Source organism: Marmota monax, unplaced genomic scaffold (assembly GCF_021218885.2).
Source record: "Marmota monax isolate L192 unplaced genomic scaffold, Marmota_monax_Labrador192_F-V1.1 WCK01_AAM20220418_F8-fsc00125, whole genome shotgun sequence".
Taxonomy (NCBI): Eukaryota; Metazoa; Chordata; class Mammalia; order Rodentia; family Sciuridae; genus Marmota; species Marmota monax.
Window position 1 is genome coordinate 5,582,807 of NW_026695235.1, and position 17,485 is coordinate 5,600,291.

General features: G+C 43.1%; 1 long non-coding RNA gene across 1 annotated transcript in view; it reads right to left on the minus strand.

Annotated features, from left to right (window-relative positions):
- The window catches only part of LOC131423964 (uncharacterized), an 81,347-nt gene extending 67,212 nt beyond the window's left edge, over positions 1-14,135 (minus strand). Inside the window, exon 1 of the long non-coding RNA XR_009226234.1 lies at positions 13,989-14,135. This is a non-coding gene — a long non-coding RNA (uncharacterized LOC131423964). The remainder of the gene's footprint in view (positions 1-13,988) is intronic.
- Positions 14,136-17,485: the final 3,350 nt, after the last annotated feature.

Genomic DNA, 17,485 nt, shown 5'->3' on the forward strand with positions numbered 1-17,485 from the left:
GAAGTGGGGTTTTTGTTTGTGTTTTTTTAAGTTGTAGTTGGACACAATATCTTTTTCTTTTCTCTTTTCTTTTCTTTTCTTTTTTTTCTTTTCTTGTGCTGAGGATCGAACCCAGTGTCTCACACCTGCTAGGCGAGTGCTCTTTTCTGAGCCACAACTCTAGCCCAGAAACTAGTTTATTTGAGGGCTCAGGTTTCAGAGGTCTTGATTCATAGACTCCATTGCTTGGGGCTCAAGGTGAGGCAGAACATCATGGTGGAGGGAAGCAGCTCATGTCATAATGAGGAAGAAGACAGAGAGATTCCACTTGCCAGATACAAATATATACCTCAAAGCCACGCCTCCCCATGCCCAACTCCTCCAGCCACACCCCACCACTTCACTTACCACTCAGTTAATCTCTATCAGGGGATTAGTTCACTGACTGGGTTAAGACTCTCAATCATTTCTCCTCTCAACCATCTTACATTGCCTTACATGTAAGCTTTTGGGGGACACCTCACATCCAAGCCATAACACTCCCTGAAATTCATGTGTTGCGATCCTAACTCCCAATGCCATTGGGTATTTGGAGGTGGGGCCTTTGAAAGGTGAATAGGTCATGAGAGCAAAGCTCTCATGAATAGGATTAGGGCCCTTCCAAAAGAGACCCAGAGTTTCCTCACTCAGTGAGAAGATAGTCATCTATGAGCCAAGAAGCAGGCCTCACCAGACATCAAATCTGCTGGTACCTTGTTTTGGGACTTTGCGGCATCCAGAACCATAAGAAGTAAAATTTCTCTGTTGTTTATAAGCTACCCAATTTGTGGCACTTTGTTATAGCAGCTTAAACATAGACTAAATGAAAGAACAACAAGAAAACCTCTCCACCCAAGTTTTGCACATCCAACTCATCTCACAGCTCAGACAACTGTAGTCCTTGGGTTGACCAGGTCATCAGTAAGGAATTTTAAAGTGTTCTTGCTGATAGGAAGAATTTACTCATTTGTTTCTAATACTGAACTTCTAAACTAAACCTGTTAGTTGATATGCCCCTGTTGGGAGGTCTAAACAAGAAAACTGTGGAATCACATCCTGGGACAAGTATATAAAGAAAGCTGTCCAGCTACAAGCATGTTGATCCAATTCTGTGAATTCAGTGTTGAACTACATGCTGAGAGTATTTCCTTGTTTTGCTCATAATTAATATGCCAAAAAATATTTTCCTAAAAACCCTCTTTTTCAAATAAAGTTAATTTGGTTGAAATAAACCGTTCTAAATATATTTACTGAAGAAAAATCAATCTGTTAAAAATCAAGGAAAGTATTTTGTGACTAAAGAAATCAGTCTATCACTGGTTGAGGATCAGAAGAAATTTATGGTGCACACTAAAGGTGTCATGTTACAAGAAAAAGAATGCTTACATGTTAAGATAGAGGGGCTAAAAGTGATAACAGATCTGTCACCCTCAATCAAACCAAACCAACAAGCAGAATATTTGGTTTATGAAATCTTCCCAAAGACATTTTAACACTGTGTACTTGGGTCCTCATAAAGCAATATGACCTCTGTAATTACTCAGTCACAGAATCGAAATGATAAAACAATATAAATTGAGATAATAAAAATATAATAACATAATGACATAAAAATGATTGATTCTGTCAAATTTTTCCCAGGTTCTCCTCACTCAGCTCGGGCCTTCTATCACCAAGGGGAATTCCTTTTCACATATTAACTGCCTTTGTTCCTTCCAAAGCCACTTGGATCTAAGCATCCCACTCCCATCCAAGCTTCAACTGCCTCCGGCAGCTCTGTATCAACATAAAGGCTCCACCAACCCCACTGACCCGGCTGAAAACCTGGACACCATCTACGATGCCTCCTCTCTCCCTCGCCCCACATTCAAGCAGTTACTAGGCCCTGCTACCCTTCCTGGGGGAGAGCCCATTTCTCCAAGAATCACGACCAACCCCACTCTCCTGCCAGGTTCCTTCTTCATGACCCAACTCCTGCCATCCTCTCCCCACTCACTATACAGACCTGCTGAATCCCATGCTCTGTGACCTTGCAGGGGCTTCACATGTCCTTGGTCCTTGGCCTGGACTGCCTGGTCCACCCTGTCCATTTAACCAACTCCATCATCCTTAGTGTCATTTGCTCCTAGGAACCCTGAACCCTCCCTGTGCCTCTAAATGACTCCCCTGTTACAGCTTCTCGTGGTGTGTAGGCAGCATCATGGCCCCTCCGATGATGTCCACACTTAGTCCCCAGAACCTGTAGATATGTGAGCTAACATGACAAGAAGAGTACAGATATGATGAAGAATCTGGAAATGAGGCAGGTCCCTGTATTATCCAGGCAGCCCAGTGTAACCAAACACGTCCTTTAAAGCAGACAACCTTTCTCACCTGTACTCGGAAAGAAGAATGAGGACAGAAGATGAGTCAGAGCAAAGTGACACTGCTGGCTTTGCAGGTAGAATAAGGGGGCCATGAGTCAAGGAATGTGGGTGGCCTCTAGGTGAAAAAGGCAAGGAAATGGATATCCCCCAAGAGCCAGTCAGGCCCATAACCTGGTTTTAGCTTGGAGAGACCCATGTCAGATTTGTAATTTACAAATCTGTAAGATAATAATTGTGTGTTGTTTTAAGCCACCAAGTTTGTGGTAATTTGTTATTCAGCAATAGGAAACTATGCACATGGTATTTGTCATTACCATAATATTCATAATTATTTTTGTCACACAGTGTTAAAAACACAGCTCTGGAGTCATACAATTAGGATCAAGCTTCTCCCAACCTACCACTGGCCACATGACCTTAAGTAAGTTAACCTAACTCACCAAGCTTTGATCTTCAAGAAGGGGATAAGGATGCTGCTCTCCAAGGGCTTTGTTGAGAATTAAATAAAATAATATACAGTACTTGGCACAGGGACTATGTAGTAAACCTTCACTGCACATAAGCAACAATAAATATTGTGATTGTTTTTTCTGTGATTATTAGTTTTCCCCATGAGTTTAAACTGTAAAGACAGACACCATGACACCATTACTGTTTGCTAAGAGCCAAGTATATGATGCATGGCATTTTTGGTCGAAAGGTGATGCCAGCTAGCCATTGAGATGATATGATTATGTTAAGATTTGCATTCATATGGATATTGGACTCCTGCTGTTCACCTAGGCCGGCTACGGGACTCCTGGAGAGTTCCCATTGGTTGGGGAAGTACAGTAGGAGGGAGTTCCAGGGGAGGAGCTCTCTCTGCGGTCCGGGAGGAGGCCGCTGGGTGGAAAAAATCTGCCTGGGCGGTACCGGACATTGGCGGCAGTTTCAAAAAATAAACTTTGTTCCTGCTTGAGTGGCTCGTGATTTTGTGCCCAGCCAGACTGCGGCAACTGTTAATTGACAATAGTTATAGAACTGAATGGCTCTGTATGCGAACTTTTGGGTAAAGAGAAGCATATCATAATTGATATTGCAAGTTGAGCAGCTATAAACATTGATGTGCCTTCATCACTGTAGTATGCTGATTTTAAGTCCTTTGGGTACAAACCAGGGAGTGGTATAACTGGGTCAAATGGTGGTTCTGATACAAGTTTTCTGAGGAATCTCCGTTTCCAGAGTGGTTGCAACAATTTGCAACCCCACCAGCAATGTATGAGTATATCTTTTTTTCCCACACCCTCACCAACACTTATTATTGCTTATATTCTTGATAATTGCCATCTGACTGGAATAAGATGAAACTTAGTTTTGATTTATATTTCTCTAATTGCTAGAGATGGTAAACATTTTTTCATATATTTGCCAAGCGAAATAAGCCAATCCCAAAAAACCAAAGGCTGAATGTTTTCTCTGATATGTAGGCGCTAATTCACAAAAAGGATTGAGGGGGACTAGGGAAGAACAGAGTTACTTCGGATTAGGTAGAGGGGAGTGAAGGGAGGGGAGGGGTACAGGGGTAGGTAGGAAAGTAGAATGAATCTGATATTATTACCCTGTGTGCATATATAACTACACAACTGGTGTGATTCTATATCATGTACTGAGAAATTATATTCCATGTATGAATGTGTCAAAGTACATTCTACTGTCATGTATAACTAATTAGAACAAATTTTTAAAATGAAATAAAATACCAAAAACTAAAAAATAACCAATGGAAACTGTATTCTATTTAAATGAAAAGAAAATCACCAATAGGAACAAATAGTTCATGGTCTTCAATCAGGCCTATTGGGAAGGGAATGAGGCACAGTTCAGCTGGTAAGTAAGATAAGACTTGCCCAGACATTAAGTCCTTAGCCACTCTCTCACTTGGCCCTTTGCTCTACTTATGGAATGTACTTTCACTTTCAATAAATCTACATTGGGAGAGAGAGAGAGAGAGAGAGAGAGAGAGAGAGAGAGAGAGATCAACAGTGTGCACCAAGCAGCTGCTATGTATGCTAGACACTGTGCTAAGGCAGGGTGGGGGGTATATTCTATAAGCTTATGGCAGCCCAGGGTTCCCACAGGTATATACAAGGTGACAGCAATTGACAGTGGGGGATGAGTATCATAAAAGTGACAAAGGTGACAAAATGCTGAGAAGTAGGAGGCATGAGCCTTCCAGAATCAGTTTGGACCAGTTTTTAGGTAGCTTCACATAGCGGCTAAAGTCTGTAAAATAACCCCTAAACAGAAAGGAGGGTCAGTGAAGACTTCTGAACTAGGAAACAGCAAAATGAAACAGACAAGAATAGTGACAGGACTGGGCTGGACAAACAGCTATCCTACATCATGTACTGATTGGGGAGAAATGTAAAAAGATTTCTGGAAGATGCTGATCTTTGCTTTCAAAATCTCTTTTTAATTTGTTTCCCGGGCACCATTTGGATACTTGCCCTGGATGGTTTTGACAACATGGTTTTGACATCTGCTTTGTTTGCTAGCCTAGTTAAGATTCATGATGCCCTCACTAGAAGGCTGGGTAGCTCTTTTGTCGGAGGTTTCCACAAGTGAATGTATTCTAATACCTCTCCCTGGGTGTGAGTACTTCAGTCTTGTGACAATACAGTTTGAGACCTCAGTCACACAAGGTGTTGAGAATGAAATGAAAGGTGGTCACGTCCTTAGTCCTAGACAAAAGCCCCAGATTTTTAGTCTGTGGGTGATGACCCTCCCCACAGACAAATACCAGCTGCCCTGCAAAAGTGAGTTTGAGTAGCTGACACAGATGTAGAATCCAAGGCCAACTCTCTCCTGAGAATCTATGCTCTCAAACAGGCAGGTGTAGATCTTTCTCCACTCTTGCTTTGAGATGCCAAACTCTATTCCAAAACATTGATTTAAGAAAGAAAGGTACCACAATGGAATTTATTTCTCTTACAAATAACATTCAAATATTTTCCAAATGGTTTACGAAATCAATTGTGTGCACTTTTTCAAAGTTTTAAATGTTTCCAAATTCGTTTGAAATTCGAAGTGATTGATACAGGTTTTTAAGTTTAGTATTACTGCTCATGTCACATTTTCACCTGACTTCCAGTCCTTTGTGGTACCCTCGATCGGTAAGTCACTTGATTTTATCTTTTATTGAGGGCCTTTGAATTTAGAAAAATGCTGAAATGATCATCAATCATAATAAAAGACATCAAAGGGATCCAAGTTAAACTTTAGGATTCTGAAACACATATCAGACATTCAACTTCTTGTATTTCAAGTTCAGGACAATGAGTCTAGTGGAGAATTTTGCTAAAAAGACCTAATGAGCATGTTAGTCACATCCAAAAATCATCTGCTGTCCACATGTTCACATCCATATAATAGTAAGTGTGTGAGTTTCATCCAACATCCATTTATTACGGAGAAAGATATGTTTTAGGCTATTCATTTCCACCAATCTATTCTGTGTGCATCCGAGGTCATCATAAAAGAAAAATACGGTGAATTCCTTGAAGAGGGAGCCATGCCTGCTAAAGCCAGAGAAACTGTGTGGTACTTGATTCCAGCTTTGTCTGTATGATTTCCAGTTGAAACATAAAATCAAAATCCATTAAATGATTGTTTTAAAATCAACAATTTAGAAACGTTCTTCAATCTTACTTACCTTCATATTTAGATATTTTGAAAACATATTCAACTGCATGTTTCCAAAGTATCTAAATGTTTGACTATCTTAAGTTTTAAAAAATATATTGTGGGTTGAATGTATTAATAATTATTTTATAAATGATAATAGCTTTGGAAACTGCTAAGAAAAGGCACTCTTCTCATAGCTGGGATCTGAAGGGACTTCACATGATGAGTCCATCTAAATTCCATCATAAAAGGTAAGCAGGATTTCACCCCTCAGGAAGGAGCCTCAGTCCAAAACTACATGGCCATACACCAGAGACATGAGACCAGGTGGCACAACCTTGAGGTAGCCAGAAGCCTAGGGACTGGAATTGAGGGTGTCATGGGGTGTGATAGCACCTGTCACTAAAAATGGTAAGTGTGGGTCAGGTGGTAGTGAGCTCCAAATGACATGCTGGGGAATGAGGTCATTTCTATGCAGGAAATGGGTCCAGAGAAGATTTTGAACAAAGTATTTTAGATAGATGGATCTGATGATACGCTAAAGGACACTGTGAAAGCTGGGGAAAGGAAGAAAGACTCACTGAGAGATTAGTGCACCAACTCATGAAAACGAGGTGGGCTTAACCCTGGAGGGCCATGGTGGAGACAGGAACAAGCAGGCAGAAGTCCATGTTAAATCAACACTTGTGACTGTTACCACGTGGGAAGGGGAAAAGGATTATTCAAAACTTTCTAACTGGGAGAAGGAAAAATAGAGGATATAATCAAGAAAGGTGAAAATCATAGAGAAAATCAGATTTTGAAAACACTTAGGTAACCAATGTTTACTTTAAAAAAAAAAAAGTGATACTTGGTATGAGTCTTAAAGTTCCCTGGTTAAAAAAATAAATAAAAGAAGAGGAGAGGGATGCACTCCAACAAGATGGGAAAACATGAGCAAAGCCACCAAGGTGAATTCAGAAAATGTCAAGACAGGAGAATGGTGGCTGATGAAGTCAGGCACAGGAGCAAGAATGGTGACGAGGAAAGATGGAAAATAGTCAGTAGGCAAAAGCACTCACTCAGATGTGGTGGGTAAGAGAATCAGGGCATCCAGGAAGTCTCTTGTTCCAAGCTGAAGTTACCCCTGAGATTTTGCTCCCACATTTGAATTGGAGAACATATATAGAGAAGTTCACAAATCAGTGAAGTTGGCTCATGCCATTTGGCCATGTTGAGTTCAAGGTACCCGGGAGACAGAGGCAAGATGTACTCCCAGAGATGGGAGTGTGGTGCTGAAGCTAAGGAAATACAGGTGTGGTGTAAAGATAAAAGATGTAAGGGGCATCACTATGTATGCAGCAAATACAGCCCTGAGTAAGTGGTACGGCTTTGAGAGAGCAAAGAGGAGAGAGCCCACAGTACCTCTCTGAAGACAAAACCACCAAAGACTGAACACCATTTATACTAGAAGAAATAATCTTATAGTGTGTCATAAGAGGTATCAAAAGACTAAACAGAACTAAAGACAATGGGGGCAAAGGACTATCTGCAGGTTCATAAACTTGCATGCTGCTTACTCTCCCACTGACTATCATCTGGTTGAGCAAAAATGTGACTTTCTACTGATGTCATCAATTCCTGCCAATGGAAATGTGTTAACTGTCTTCAGGATCTCTGGAGTGATGCATCCTGCTCTGCAAACCAATGTTCCACCTCCATCTAAGCCTCGGCATGTGGAGCATTCCTAAACGGCACCACAACCTGAGTGGCAGTGCCATGTGTAGACATAGTAGCAATCAGTCTACGTGAAGTTTAAGGGGTCTTGCTCCCAGGATCCTAGTAAAGAAAGCACAAGGGTTTAAGTGTCCTTTATTAACAAAGCCCTTACTTTGGAAAACTAACAATGTCCTTTTTCAACAGAGCCAGTGACACAGCACCAGGCTGACTTATCACCAGGATTTGTCCGTGGGACTCTCATGGGTTCTACCCACGATGCACAAGGAGCTCTCTTTTCAAGACTTGGAGAAACATAGGAAGCATGCAAGAGACATCACCTCAAGCAGGTGCTCATTGAGGACTGATGTCACCTGTCACAGAAGCTTGTGAACTCAGCAGTTCTCTCTGCTCAACTTGCCAAGCATAGTCACTCGACATGTTCTGTTCCCCTCCTGGAGTTGTATAAAACGAGAGGTGGTAAGATCTTCGTGTCATCATTGCTAGACAGAGCCACTTAGGTGACCAAAGTCAAATAACCTCATGGACTTGCTGCCCACCCTTTGTGAAAGACACACCCAATGGTCCATCCAGACCAGTATCACTGCTCGGGACCAGAGGCTAGAGGAGAGAGGGAGGGCGGGCGAGCCAGAGCTCCGCCACAGGCCAACCTCATCACAGGCAAGAACAGCTCATTCACGTTCCCACTCCAGGTCTTCTATCTCCTCTCCCTGCCTGCCTGCCACCCCAGGGAGGTTGTGTCCTTCTTTCATTTCTTGTGTCGGGTTTCGGGCTGACACGTGGTAATTGATTCCGCTGCTGGTTAGACGGGTGTTAAGTGGGAGGGATGAAGTTTCAGTGAAAACAAATAGCACTTCATGGGTCTGACCTTTCTCTCAGAGCCTCTGTTGTGGTCGACTGGGGGTGTGCAGTTCAAACCTGTGAGCCAGTTGTGTCTATGTCTGCAGTTCCCCTGGTTCACCTTCACAGGCTCTCAACGTGCAATGACAGCTAGGTTGTCTCACTGTCACTTCTGGCTTGATGACAACCCAGCAGCACGAGGGCTCTGATTCATACCCAAGAATTGGCGTCCAAGAAACAGATATGGTGGACTGTGGCTTTCCAGCATAGCATACCTTCATGAAAAAGACTTCTTTTCAGGAAACAATAAGAACAAATCTTTGAATGACAGAACCTTGATCCAGGTGCTGCTTCCAGTTTGGGAAACAGCTTCAGCATTCTGCCCCTCCCACCAAAGGAGGGATCGGCACTGACTCTTGGCCCACATGAAGTTCAAAGTTCCCTCAATAAACCTTTGGGCTATAATTATGGCTATCCTCTGCACTCCTCATTCCCTCTTTTAGGACTGAAGGATGCATCTTCCTGGGCCTAGGAGGGATGTTAGGCAACAGCTCTCAGCTACCTATCCCCAGCTGACACTGTCTTTGGCAGAGGGGAGTCATCTTGCCCAAGGTCACACCCTTTCCTAGAATAGCTGATACTGATGACTGATTGGTAAGTCAGGAGCAAGATGGTCAGACCCTCTAGCCCCAACACAGCATGACTGTGAAGACCACAGTAGCTTCCAACAAGATGACAGTAGCACTGTCTAATACCTCCTCTGCCACTCCTGCTTCCTTCTTTCCTGATTACTGAGATGCCCCCTAGCAAGCATCCTGCAGGCCAATCCCCCACTCAGTCTGCCTCCTGGAAATGAGGATAGGATTTTGGAGCTGTGTCACTCATTGCCCAACCAGCAATGAAGACAGCATCACAGAGCCCTCAGCCCATCGTAGCAGTCAAATTAATGCTTTGACAGAATGAACTGTGGTGGTCTATCAGGGGCAGGAAGTACACAAGCCCCGGGCTAAGCATCAACTGAGAAATACATATAGGAAAGACTAATGATAAAGTTGGTGAAATTACAGGGCTATTGCTGAGGGCAACTGATGTCTGGGAGAGTAACAAGAAGAGCTGAGGACATTAACCATGCATTAAATGCAGTATGTAAAAATCCAGAGGCCTGGTTTCTACAAGAACCCAATTGACACACCCAGAAATAATATTTTGCCAGATTTCTGGGCGTCCCTTAATCCAGGCAAGTGGACACAGAACTAGTTATTAAACAGATGTTGGCAGAGATGGTTTCGACCTCTCTCCTTGATTTGTAGATGACCATCTTCTCCATTCTTCTTCACATGATCTTCACTGTGTCTGGATCTCCTCTTCTTCTATGGGCCCATCCTAATGACCTCACTTTAACTTAGTTACCTCTTTAGCAACCCTACTTCTCAATTCAGTCACATTCTAAGGTATAGAGCTTCAACATAGAAATTTGAAGTGGGGAGCAACACATCCCAATAAGAATCCAAAGGGGTGGTATTAATGTGCTGCTAAGATGGCTCTTAAAAGCTTGGAGCAGTGATGGTCACATTAAGTTAAGTAGACATGCCAGAACTACAATGGCAGATGGTAGAGCAAGAATCAAAAGACTCAGAGAAGGTACAGCGACAGTGGACATACCAACTAAAGCCAAAATATCCACTAGAGTCTGTTCCATGAGAACGTCAGTGGGTATTTTACTTACTAAAGTAATAATCAATAGGCTGGTAAGAGATACAAGGATGAAAATCTCAATTGTTGCCATCCTCTATAAGGCAGGGCTGATGGTGGGACATGCCCGACAGTGGGGATGATAAATCCCAAAATATTAAGAGACCAATTGGCTATGCTCAGCTACAGAAGCCATATAGACAATAATCCTCAGTATATATTGTGGGGAGCATGCAAGCAAAAATAAAAGATGGTTGTTAGGGAAAAGCATCCCTGAGGGGCCAGAAGAGCAGCATCCAAGGTATCACTCATTCTATGCCATCAGAAGAATTAATGTTGGTGTGATCAGGAGTCTGAAAACCACTGCCCTAATAATTATCCAGGTCTCAACCCAGTTTACAGACTTCTGTCACTTTTCAGACCCCAAAGACCTGAAGTATTCTCATGGCTCACTGTTACATGCCATTACCTCCCAGGTAATGAGCAGCATTCAAGCCCAGGTCTGGTTTGCAGTAGGTCTGCTGGGTGAATGGACCCATTCCACAGTCATTTCCCCAGTACCTAAATGTGCAGTAGGAATGAACATACTTGGTAGTTACAAATATTCACATAGATAGTTTGGTATGTGGGATATCAGTGAGGAAGGCCAAGGATAAGTTTCTAGAAGTGCCCCCACCCCAGTCAAGATAATAAATCATAAACAATATCACATCCTAGAGTGGGGGCACAGAAGGTCATGATTTTAAAACTTAGAACCATCTTTAAATACCTAAATGATGCAGAGGTATGTCCCCTATCAGGTCAGTATTTAATCAAGTGGGTCCCTGCAGAACCAAATGGGTCCTGGAAGATGATAAACAAGTAGCAGCCATAGCTGGCACTGAAACTTTCCTGCCAGATGTTGTGTCTTCACTGAAGCATGGGCTCAGGTACACGGTATGCATGCAGTCTTTGATCTGGGAATAGTGTTCTTTTCATCTCTATCAAAAAGGACGATCAGAAGCCATTCGTGTTTGCTCAGGACAATGGTATTCACTTACAATGTTGACCCAGGCCTATGTTAATGCTCTCTCTGTCATAATGTAGTCTGAGGAGACCAGGACCAGCTGGGCCTCTGCAAAACATCACCCTGGCGATGACATCATGTAAACCAGACCTAAGTGGCAAGTATGCTGGGGGCCTTTGTAAGTCAGACTCTCACAATAAAGAAAATGATGAGCAACCTCTATGAGGATTCAAGAGTCTGCCACATCAGTACTTTTAAAGATCCAGGATCTGTAACATGTCAGAACATCTAAGGCAAAGAAAAGAACAAATTTTTGTATGTTGCTCCTCCTAAATGAACAATGTCGCATACCTGGTAAGTTCCCTTAGTTCAGGAGACATTAATTCCACAGTTGGAAAATACTGCTTATACTCATATAACAAGTGATACAAAGGCTTCCAGTTTTAAATGGTAGCCAAAATAGGAAAAGGCTCTGCAAAAGGTCCAGGATGCAGTCAAGTAGCCCAATAACCTGACCATATGACCCACCGTCCTTATGATATTGGAGGTTTGGGCAATGGAAAAGACACTGTGGAGTTTCTGGAAATCCACATTTGGAAAGTCACAACTCAGATGACACCATGTCAACAACAGCAAAGAAAAATAGACCTTTAGAAAGAATGCTCATAGCATGCTACTGGACCCTGGAAGGTGAACCACCTGACCACAAGACACCAAGTAACCAGTCATTCATGATGAGCAGGGTTCCATCACACCCACAAAGCCCCACAGTCAGGCAGACCCAACAGCAGCCATTGTAGGATGGAGGTGGTAAGCTTAGTTTGCTTTATGGATAACAAAATACCTGAGACTGATTGACTTATAAAGAACAGAAGCTTATTTCTCTCAGTTCTGAAGACTAGCAAGTCCCAAGGTAAATACATCAACAGGTTTTTATCTGGTGAGTGTCCATCTCTGCTTGACCAGATGGCACTTGGAATGCTGTGTCCTCTAGAGCAGAGAAGTGCTGCAGTCTCACATGGCAGAAAGCAGAAGGGCAAAAGAGCAAGCAACCAAATGCTGCCTGAGCCTCTTTTATATAAGGTCCTTAATCCCATGCTCAATGGGAGGAGCCCTCTGGGGACATCACTCTTGATGGCTCTACCTCTTAAAACTATCACTTGTCCATCAAGTTTCAATGCCTGAATTTTGGAGGGAATACACTGAACAACAGCATGGTACATCTGGGTCAAGGGTATGAGTAAGCTACACAAGCAGCATCCCAGACTCTCCCATTAGTCACCACTGTTGCCTAGTGGCTCTCCTTAGCTCAGGTCTGTGTTCACATGGGAGGTCCCTTATGAACATCCACTGGAGGAGAAGAGAAAAGCCCAAGTTTGCTTTATCATGAGTCATCTGAGTTTAAGGATAAAGCCAAAACTATCCAGTGACTGCACTATAGCCTCACTTACTCAGGGGGTAACTTGAAAGACAAAAAAAAAAAATCCTTCCTGTGGACAGAGCTTTAGACAGAACACACTTTATGCTAAAGGGGAACTGAAGTTGCTGGTGTGCAAATATTGTTAACTTCTCACACTTTTACTAGTCTTGGATAGACAACAACATCCATGGGGAGTCTATGTCCTCAAATCTAACTCAGCACTAAAATCACCTGAGAAGCTTTTAAAGAACTCAGACTCCCTAAGTCCAACACCAAAATTAGTGAAATAAATGCCCCAGATATGGACCTCAGAAATCTACGTCTCAAATGAGATTCTTAAGTGATCTTGATATTGAACTGATATTTAGTCTAATGATTAGCAATGCCATAATGAAGGGAAAAAACATTAATGATAAATGCAAACACATATAACACTACATGCTGTAATAAAGCTTTACTTTCTAAATCTCATAACCACCCTATGATATGTATTACTATTAATCTCAGTGTGTGGATGAGAAAACTGAAGTTTAGTGACTTACCCAAGGTCATACTACAAGTGAATGATGTGCTCTAGAGACATTCTGTAATAACCATGACACCACAGTGGACAAGGAAGTGAAGGAAAGAGAAGGGAGATGACCAATCAGCTAAACAAGAAACATACACTTTGTAGGGCCTGTCTCTATATTTACCTAAAATGAAGACAAAGTGTTTTTCCAAATAGTTTGACTTCAATACCAGATTCCACTGACAGTAGCATATGAGCACCACCTAGTGGCTACACGGGACTGCCTTTGTATTAACTTCTCTCTCAGATAAGCAGAATCAACTCACAAGAAAGGAAAAGTGGTTATGAAAATTTAACAGATCCAAGTTCCAATTCTAGGAGGTTGTATTCTTTGATTTCTGGGGTAAGTTTTAAAAATATAATGATCTAAAAATGAAAAATATCAGGGCTGGGGTTGTGGCTCAGTGGTAGAGCATGCCTTGCATGTGTGAGGCCCTGGGTTCGAGCCTTAGCACCACATAAAAATATATAAAGGTATTGTGTCCATCTACAACTAAAAAATATTTTTTAAAAAATGAAAATATCAAAACAAGTGAATGCAATAATAGAAGTAAGAATGATAACAGGTTTTTGAAATGAAGAAAACAGTAATAAAACATGAAAAAGAAAAAGCCATATGCAAGCCATTTTTAAATTTATATTCTTATGATGAATTTATTACAGTCATACATTAGAAATATTTTCATGGCTAAATACCTTTTCCAGGAATTATCCAAATTCAGCATCCTCTTCCTTCCAGGTGTTAAGACACCCTCTGCTCCGACCACTATCCATGAGAACTCATGGCCACTCAACAAGACGAAAAGTGCTGGAAGTTTAGAAGGTCCTTCTTCCTTATTTCAGTGAGAGCTGTTTTCTTTCAAGATCTACTGAACCCAAGTGTGCAAAGGCAAAGGGTGGCAGCCCAGGGAGGCGGAGAGTCAGTCCTGAGAGCACAGTGGGAGCCAGGCAGGGTGCAGAACAGGGGTGGAAGGAAGGAGCTGGAGCGGCTAGCAGAAGGCATGCAAACACCCAGGAATCCTAATTCAGGGCAGGAGCCTGAAGAGGCCTCAGAGTGGAAGACAAAAGGGTGGTTCCAGGAACAGAGGTTGGCCCAGCTGCCCAGGGTCTGCCCAGGCCTCACAGGTATTAGAATTCATCCCATGGTTTCTAAAAGCTCTTACTCAGCCTAACTAGGAGGAAGAATGACTCTTCCACAGGATTTATATGTGGATGGACCTCAAAAACAGGGTGCTAAGTGAAGGAAGCTGGACACAAAAGACCACATATTGATCCCATTTATATAAAATGCCCAGAATAGATAAATCCATCAAGAGAGAAAGCAGAAGGGTGGTTGATAGAGGCAGGAGGGAAGGAGGAGAATCTGCTTGATGGGCTCAGTGTTTACACTCCAGTGATGCAAACATTTCAGATTAGACAGAAGTGTTGTTTACACAACATCGTGGGTGCACCAAGTGCCACAGAATTGTTCGCCCTAAAGGGTTAATATTATTTGACTTCCACAGAGGTGAAATTCAAATTTAAATAAATTATTACATATTATGTATGTGTGTATATATTACGTGTATAATAGTAATTTATATTATGTATGTAATTATTGTATATTATGCATACATATACATACACATATAATTTCCTGCTATGGTCAATCCCAGAAATAGCATAAATAGAACAATTATTCTATCTCTTATCTTAGGTTTTTAGACCAGGATGTTCTAAACTTTAAATATGATGATGGTTGATTTGGGGATCAACTTGATTAGATGAAGGGATGACTGATAGATGGTAGAGCATTCATTACTTTCCGTGCTTCCATACACACTGAGCCAGTCCTTCTTCTGCTGAAAGGAGCCAACATAGTCTGGCATATGATTAATCAGTGGGCTGCCAGGATGTCTGTGAGGGTGTTGCCAGAGGAGATCAGCATGTGAGTTGATGGACTAAGTGGGAAAGATCTGCCCTTAATGTGGTTTTCGGCGGACACAACATCTTTGTATGTGGTGCTGAGGATCGAACCTGGGCCACACACATGCCAGGCGAGCGCGCTACCGCTTGAGCCACATCCCCAGCCCCTGCCCTTAATGTGGATACCTACCAGCTAACCAGCTGGGGGTCCAGGAAGGCTAAAGTCAAGCTCTCGCTTCCAGAGCCAGGACACCCTCTTCTCCTGCCCTTGGACTTCAGAATTCCAGTTTCTATAATCTTTGAACTCTGGGACTCACACGAGTGGCCCCAGGGCTCTTGGGTCTTCCACATGGGTCTGAGAAATCACATCATCAGCTTCCTTGGTTCTCACTACCAACTTGCCCAGCTCTCCAGTTCACAGAGGAATCCTGTGGGATCGCTCGGCCCCCATAATTGATGAGTCAACTCTCCTAATAAATCCCTTCTCAAAGCCCTCTCCCTCTCAAGACAGACAGATACAGACAGGTAGATGACACAGAGAGTTACATCTCGTAGGTAGAACCCTGGTTAAAACAAATAATCTCAGTTAGCCTGAGACCACCCTCCACAGCCAGAAGGTTTCTAGGGCCTTCTCTGCAAACAGGCTTTGACAGTGAGAAGAGGAGAAAGGAAATGAGCCTGGGGCTGTTGGGAAGGGAAAGAGAGCTCATCTTTAAGAGTGAACCTCTTTAAAGAAGCAACTAGAAAACAAGCTACTTCAATTTTGAGATCCTTGCTAAGCGAAGCAGAGCAGGGTAGGCTTTCTGACATGAATCAAGAAGATTTGGCCCCCTTCTCTGGGAAGTTTCTAGGTTCTGATCCCAGGGCACCAGAAACCCGAGTCTGGACAAATTCAGGGCTTCATCTGCAGGCACTTCTCTCAAGCATCAGAGGGAAATCAGCCCTCGGCCCACAAGCACGCATTCCAAACACACACCCAGTTAATGAAAACCACACTCAGGAAAAGGACCTTCTACCTGCCTGTGACAATCCGGACTGGGAAAAGCAGATGGAAAATCGCCTCAAGGACTTTATTCCGAATATGCTCCATCTAAGGGGGAATTGAATTTCTCAAAAATAAAGCCTTTCTGTTTACAAACATACTGTTTTTGCCAAAGAGAATTCTTTATTTTAGGTGCTTTGGGAAAACTGCAGAGTCCTTGGGTCTGGGGCCAAAGACGCCCAAATGTTGCAATCCTAAACCTTTGGCAGTGACAAAACATGTTTGCAAGTGGAAAGTTTCTGGTGTGGGGCTTCTCATGCTGTTTTGTTTGGGTGTGTGTTTGTTGGCTTGGTTGGTGCCAAAGGATTTCCTCCACTTCTTCCCAGAACCAGGGAGTGGGGTCAGCACTCCTCTTGGGATGTTGGCCCCAAACCACCTGCACCCCTCCTCGGACAGCCTGTAGAGTTTGAGGCCCAAAACACAACAGCCTTCGAGTTTAGGGAGCCATCTTTTCCCCACTTCAAATCCTAAGTGAAGCCTTTGGAGAGGGCTAACCCCAGTCAACATTCGGGTCACTGTTTGGCTGTTCCTTACCTCATGCCCAAGCAGGCCACATTTCTAACCTCGCCTACTCCCTGTGCCCTGGTAACAGTTTGATACATTCGCAGTGACTTCCCACCTATCAAAACTAGTCATTCAGAGAAGATCCGCCCTGAAGAATGTAAAGACAAAAAGAAGTGAACTTTCCAGATAGCTCTTTACATTTTTAAAAAACAGGGACAATAGTTTGGAAAACCAAGATTTCGAATGAACAAAACTATGGTAATCTGGAACTCACAAGGCTAAGCCTGGTCCCTGGGTCTAAAGTTTTGGACATAAGAGAACAGAGGAGGGTCCAAGTACCACCTGACACTGGACAAGGACAGGTGGAGGGAGGAGGAAACACCTTCTGGATGAGGCCTGGGCCAATTTAAGAACCAGAGGGATAGCACAGAGGGCCATCGGCACTCCAGCCCATCTGTCACCAACCCCAGACAGGAAGCTAGGAAAGAACACAACTGCACACTGATTCAGCCCTGAGAGTCCAAGCTCTGCGCTCCAGGACCACCTTGGCTGCCTGGATAGTAGGATTCCCTCATGACTGAGACTGCACTTGGTCCACCCTTCTCCAATTCTTTTCAGCACCTCACACTCAGGAAACCCCAAACTGATGACTGTCACTTCTGCCCTCCCCTCTCCCACTCGGCCGACCCATTCCTCCCTCCCTCCTGTCTTTTCAGGATAAGCGCATGTAGCATCAGCTTTG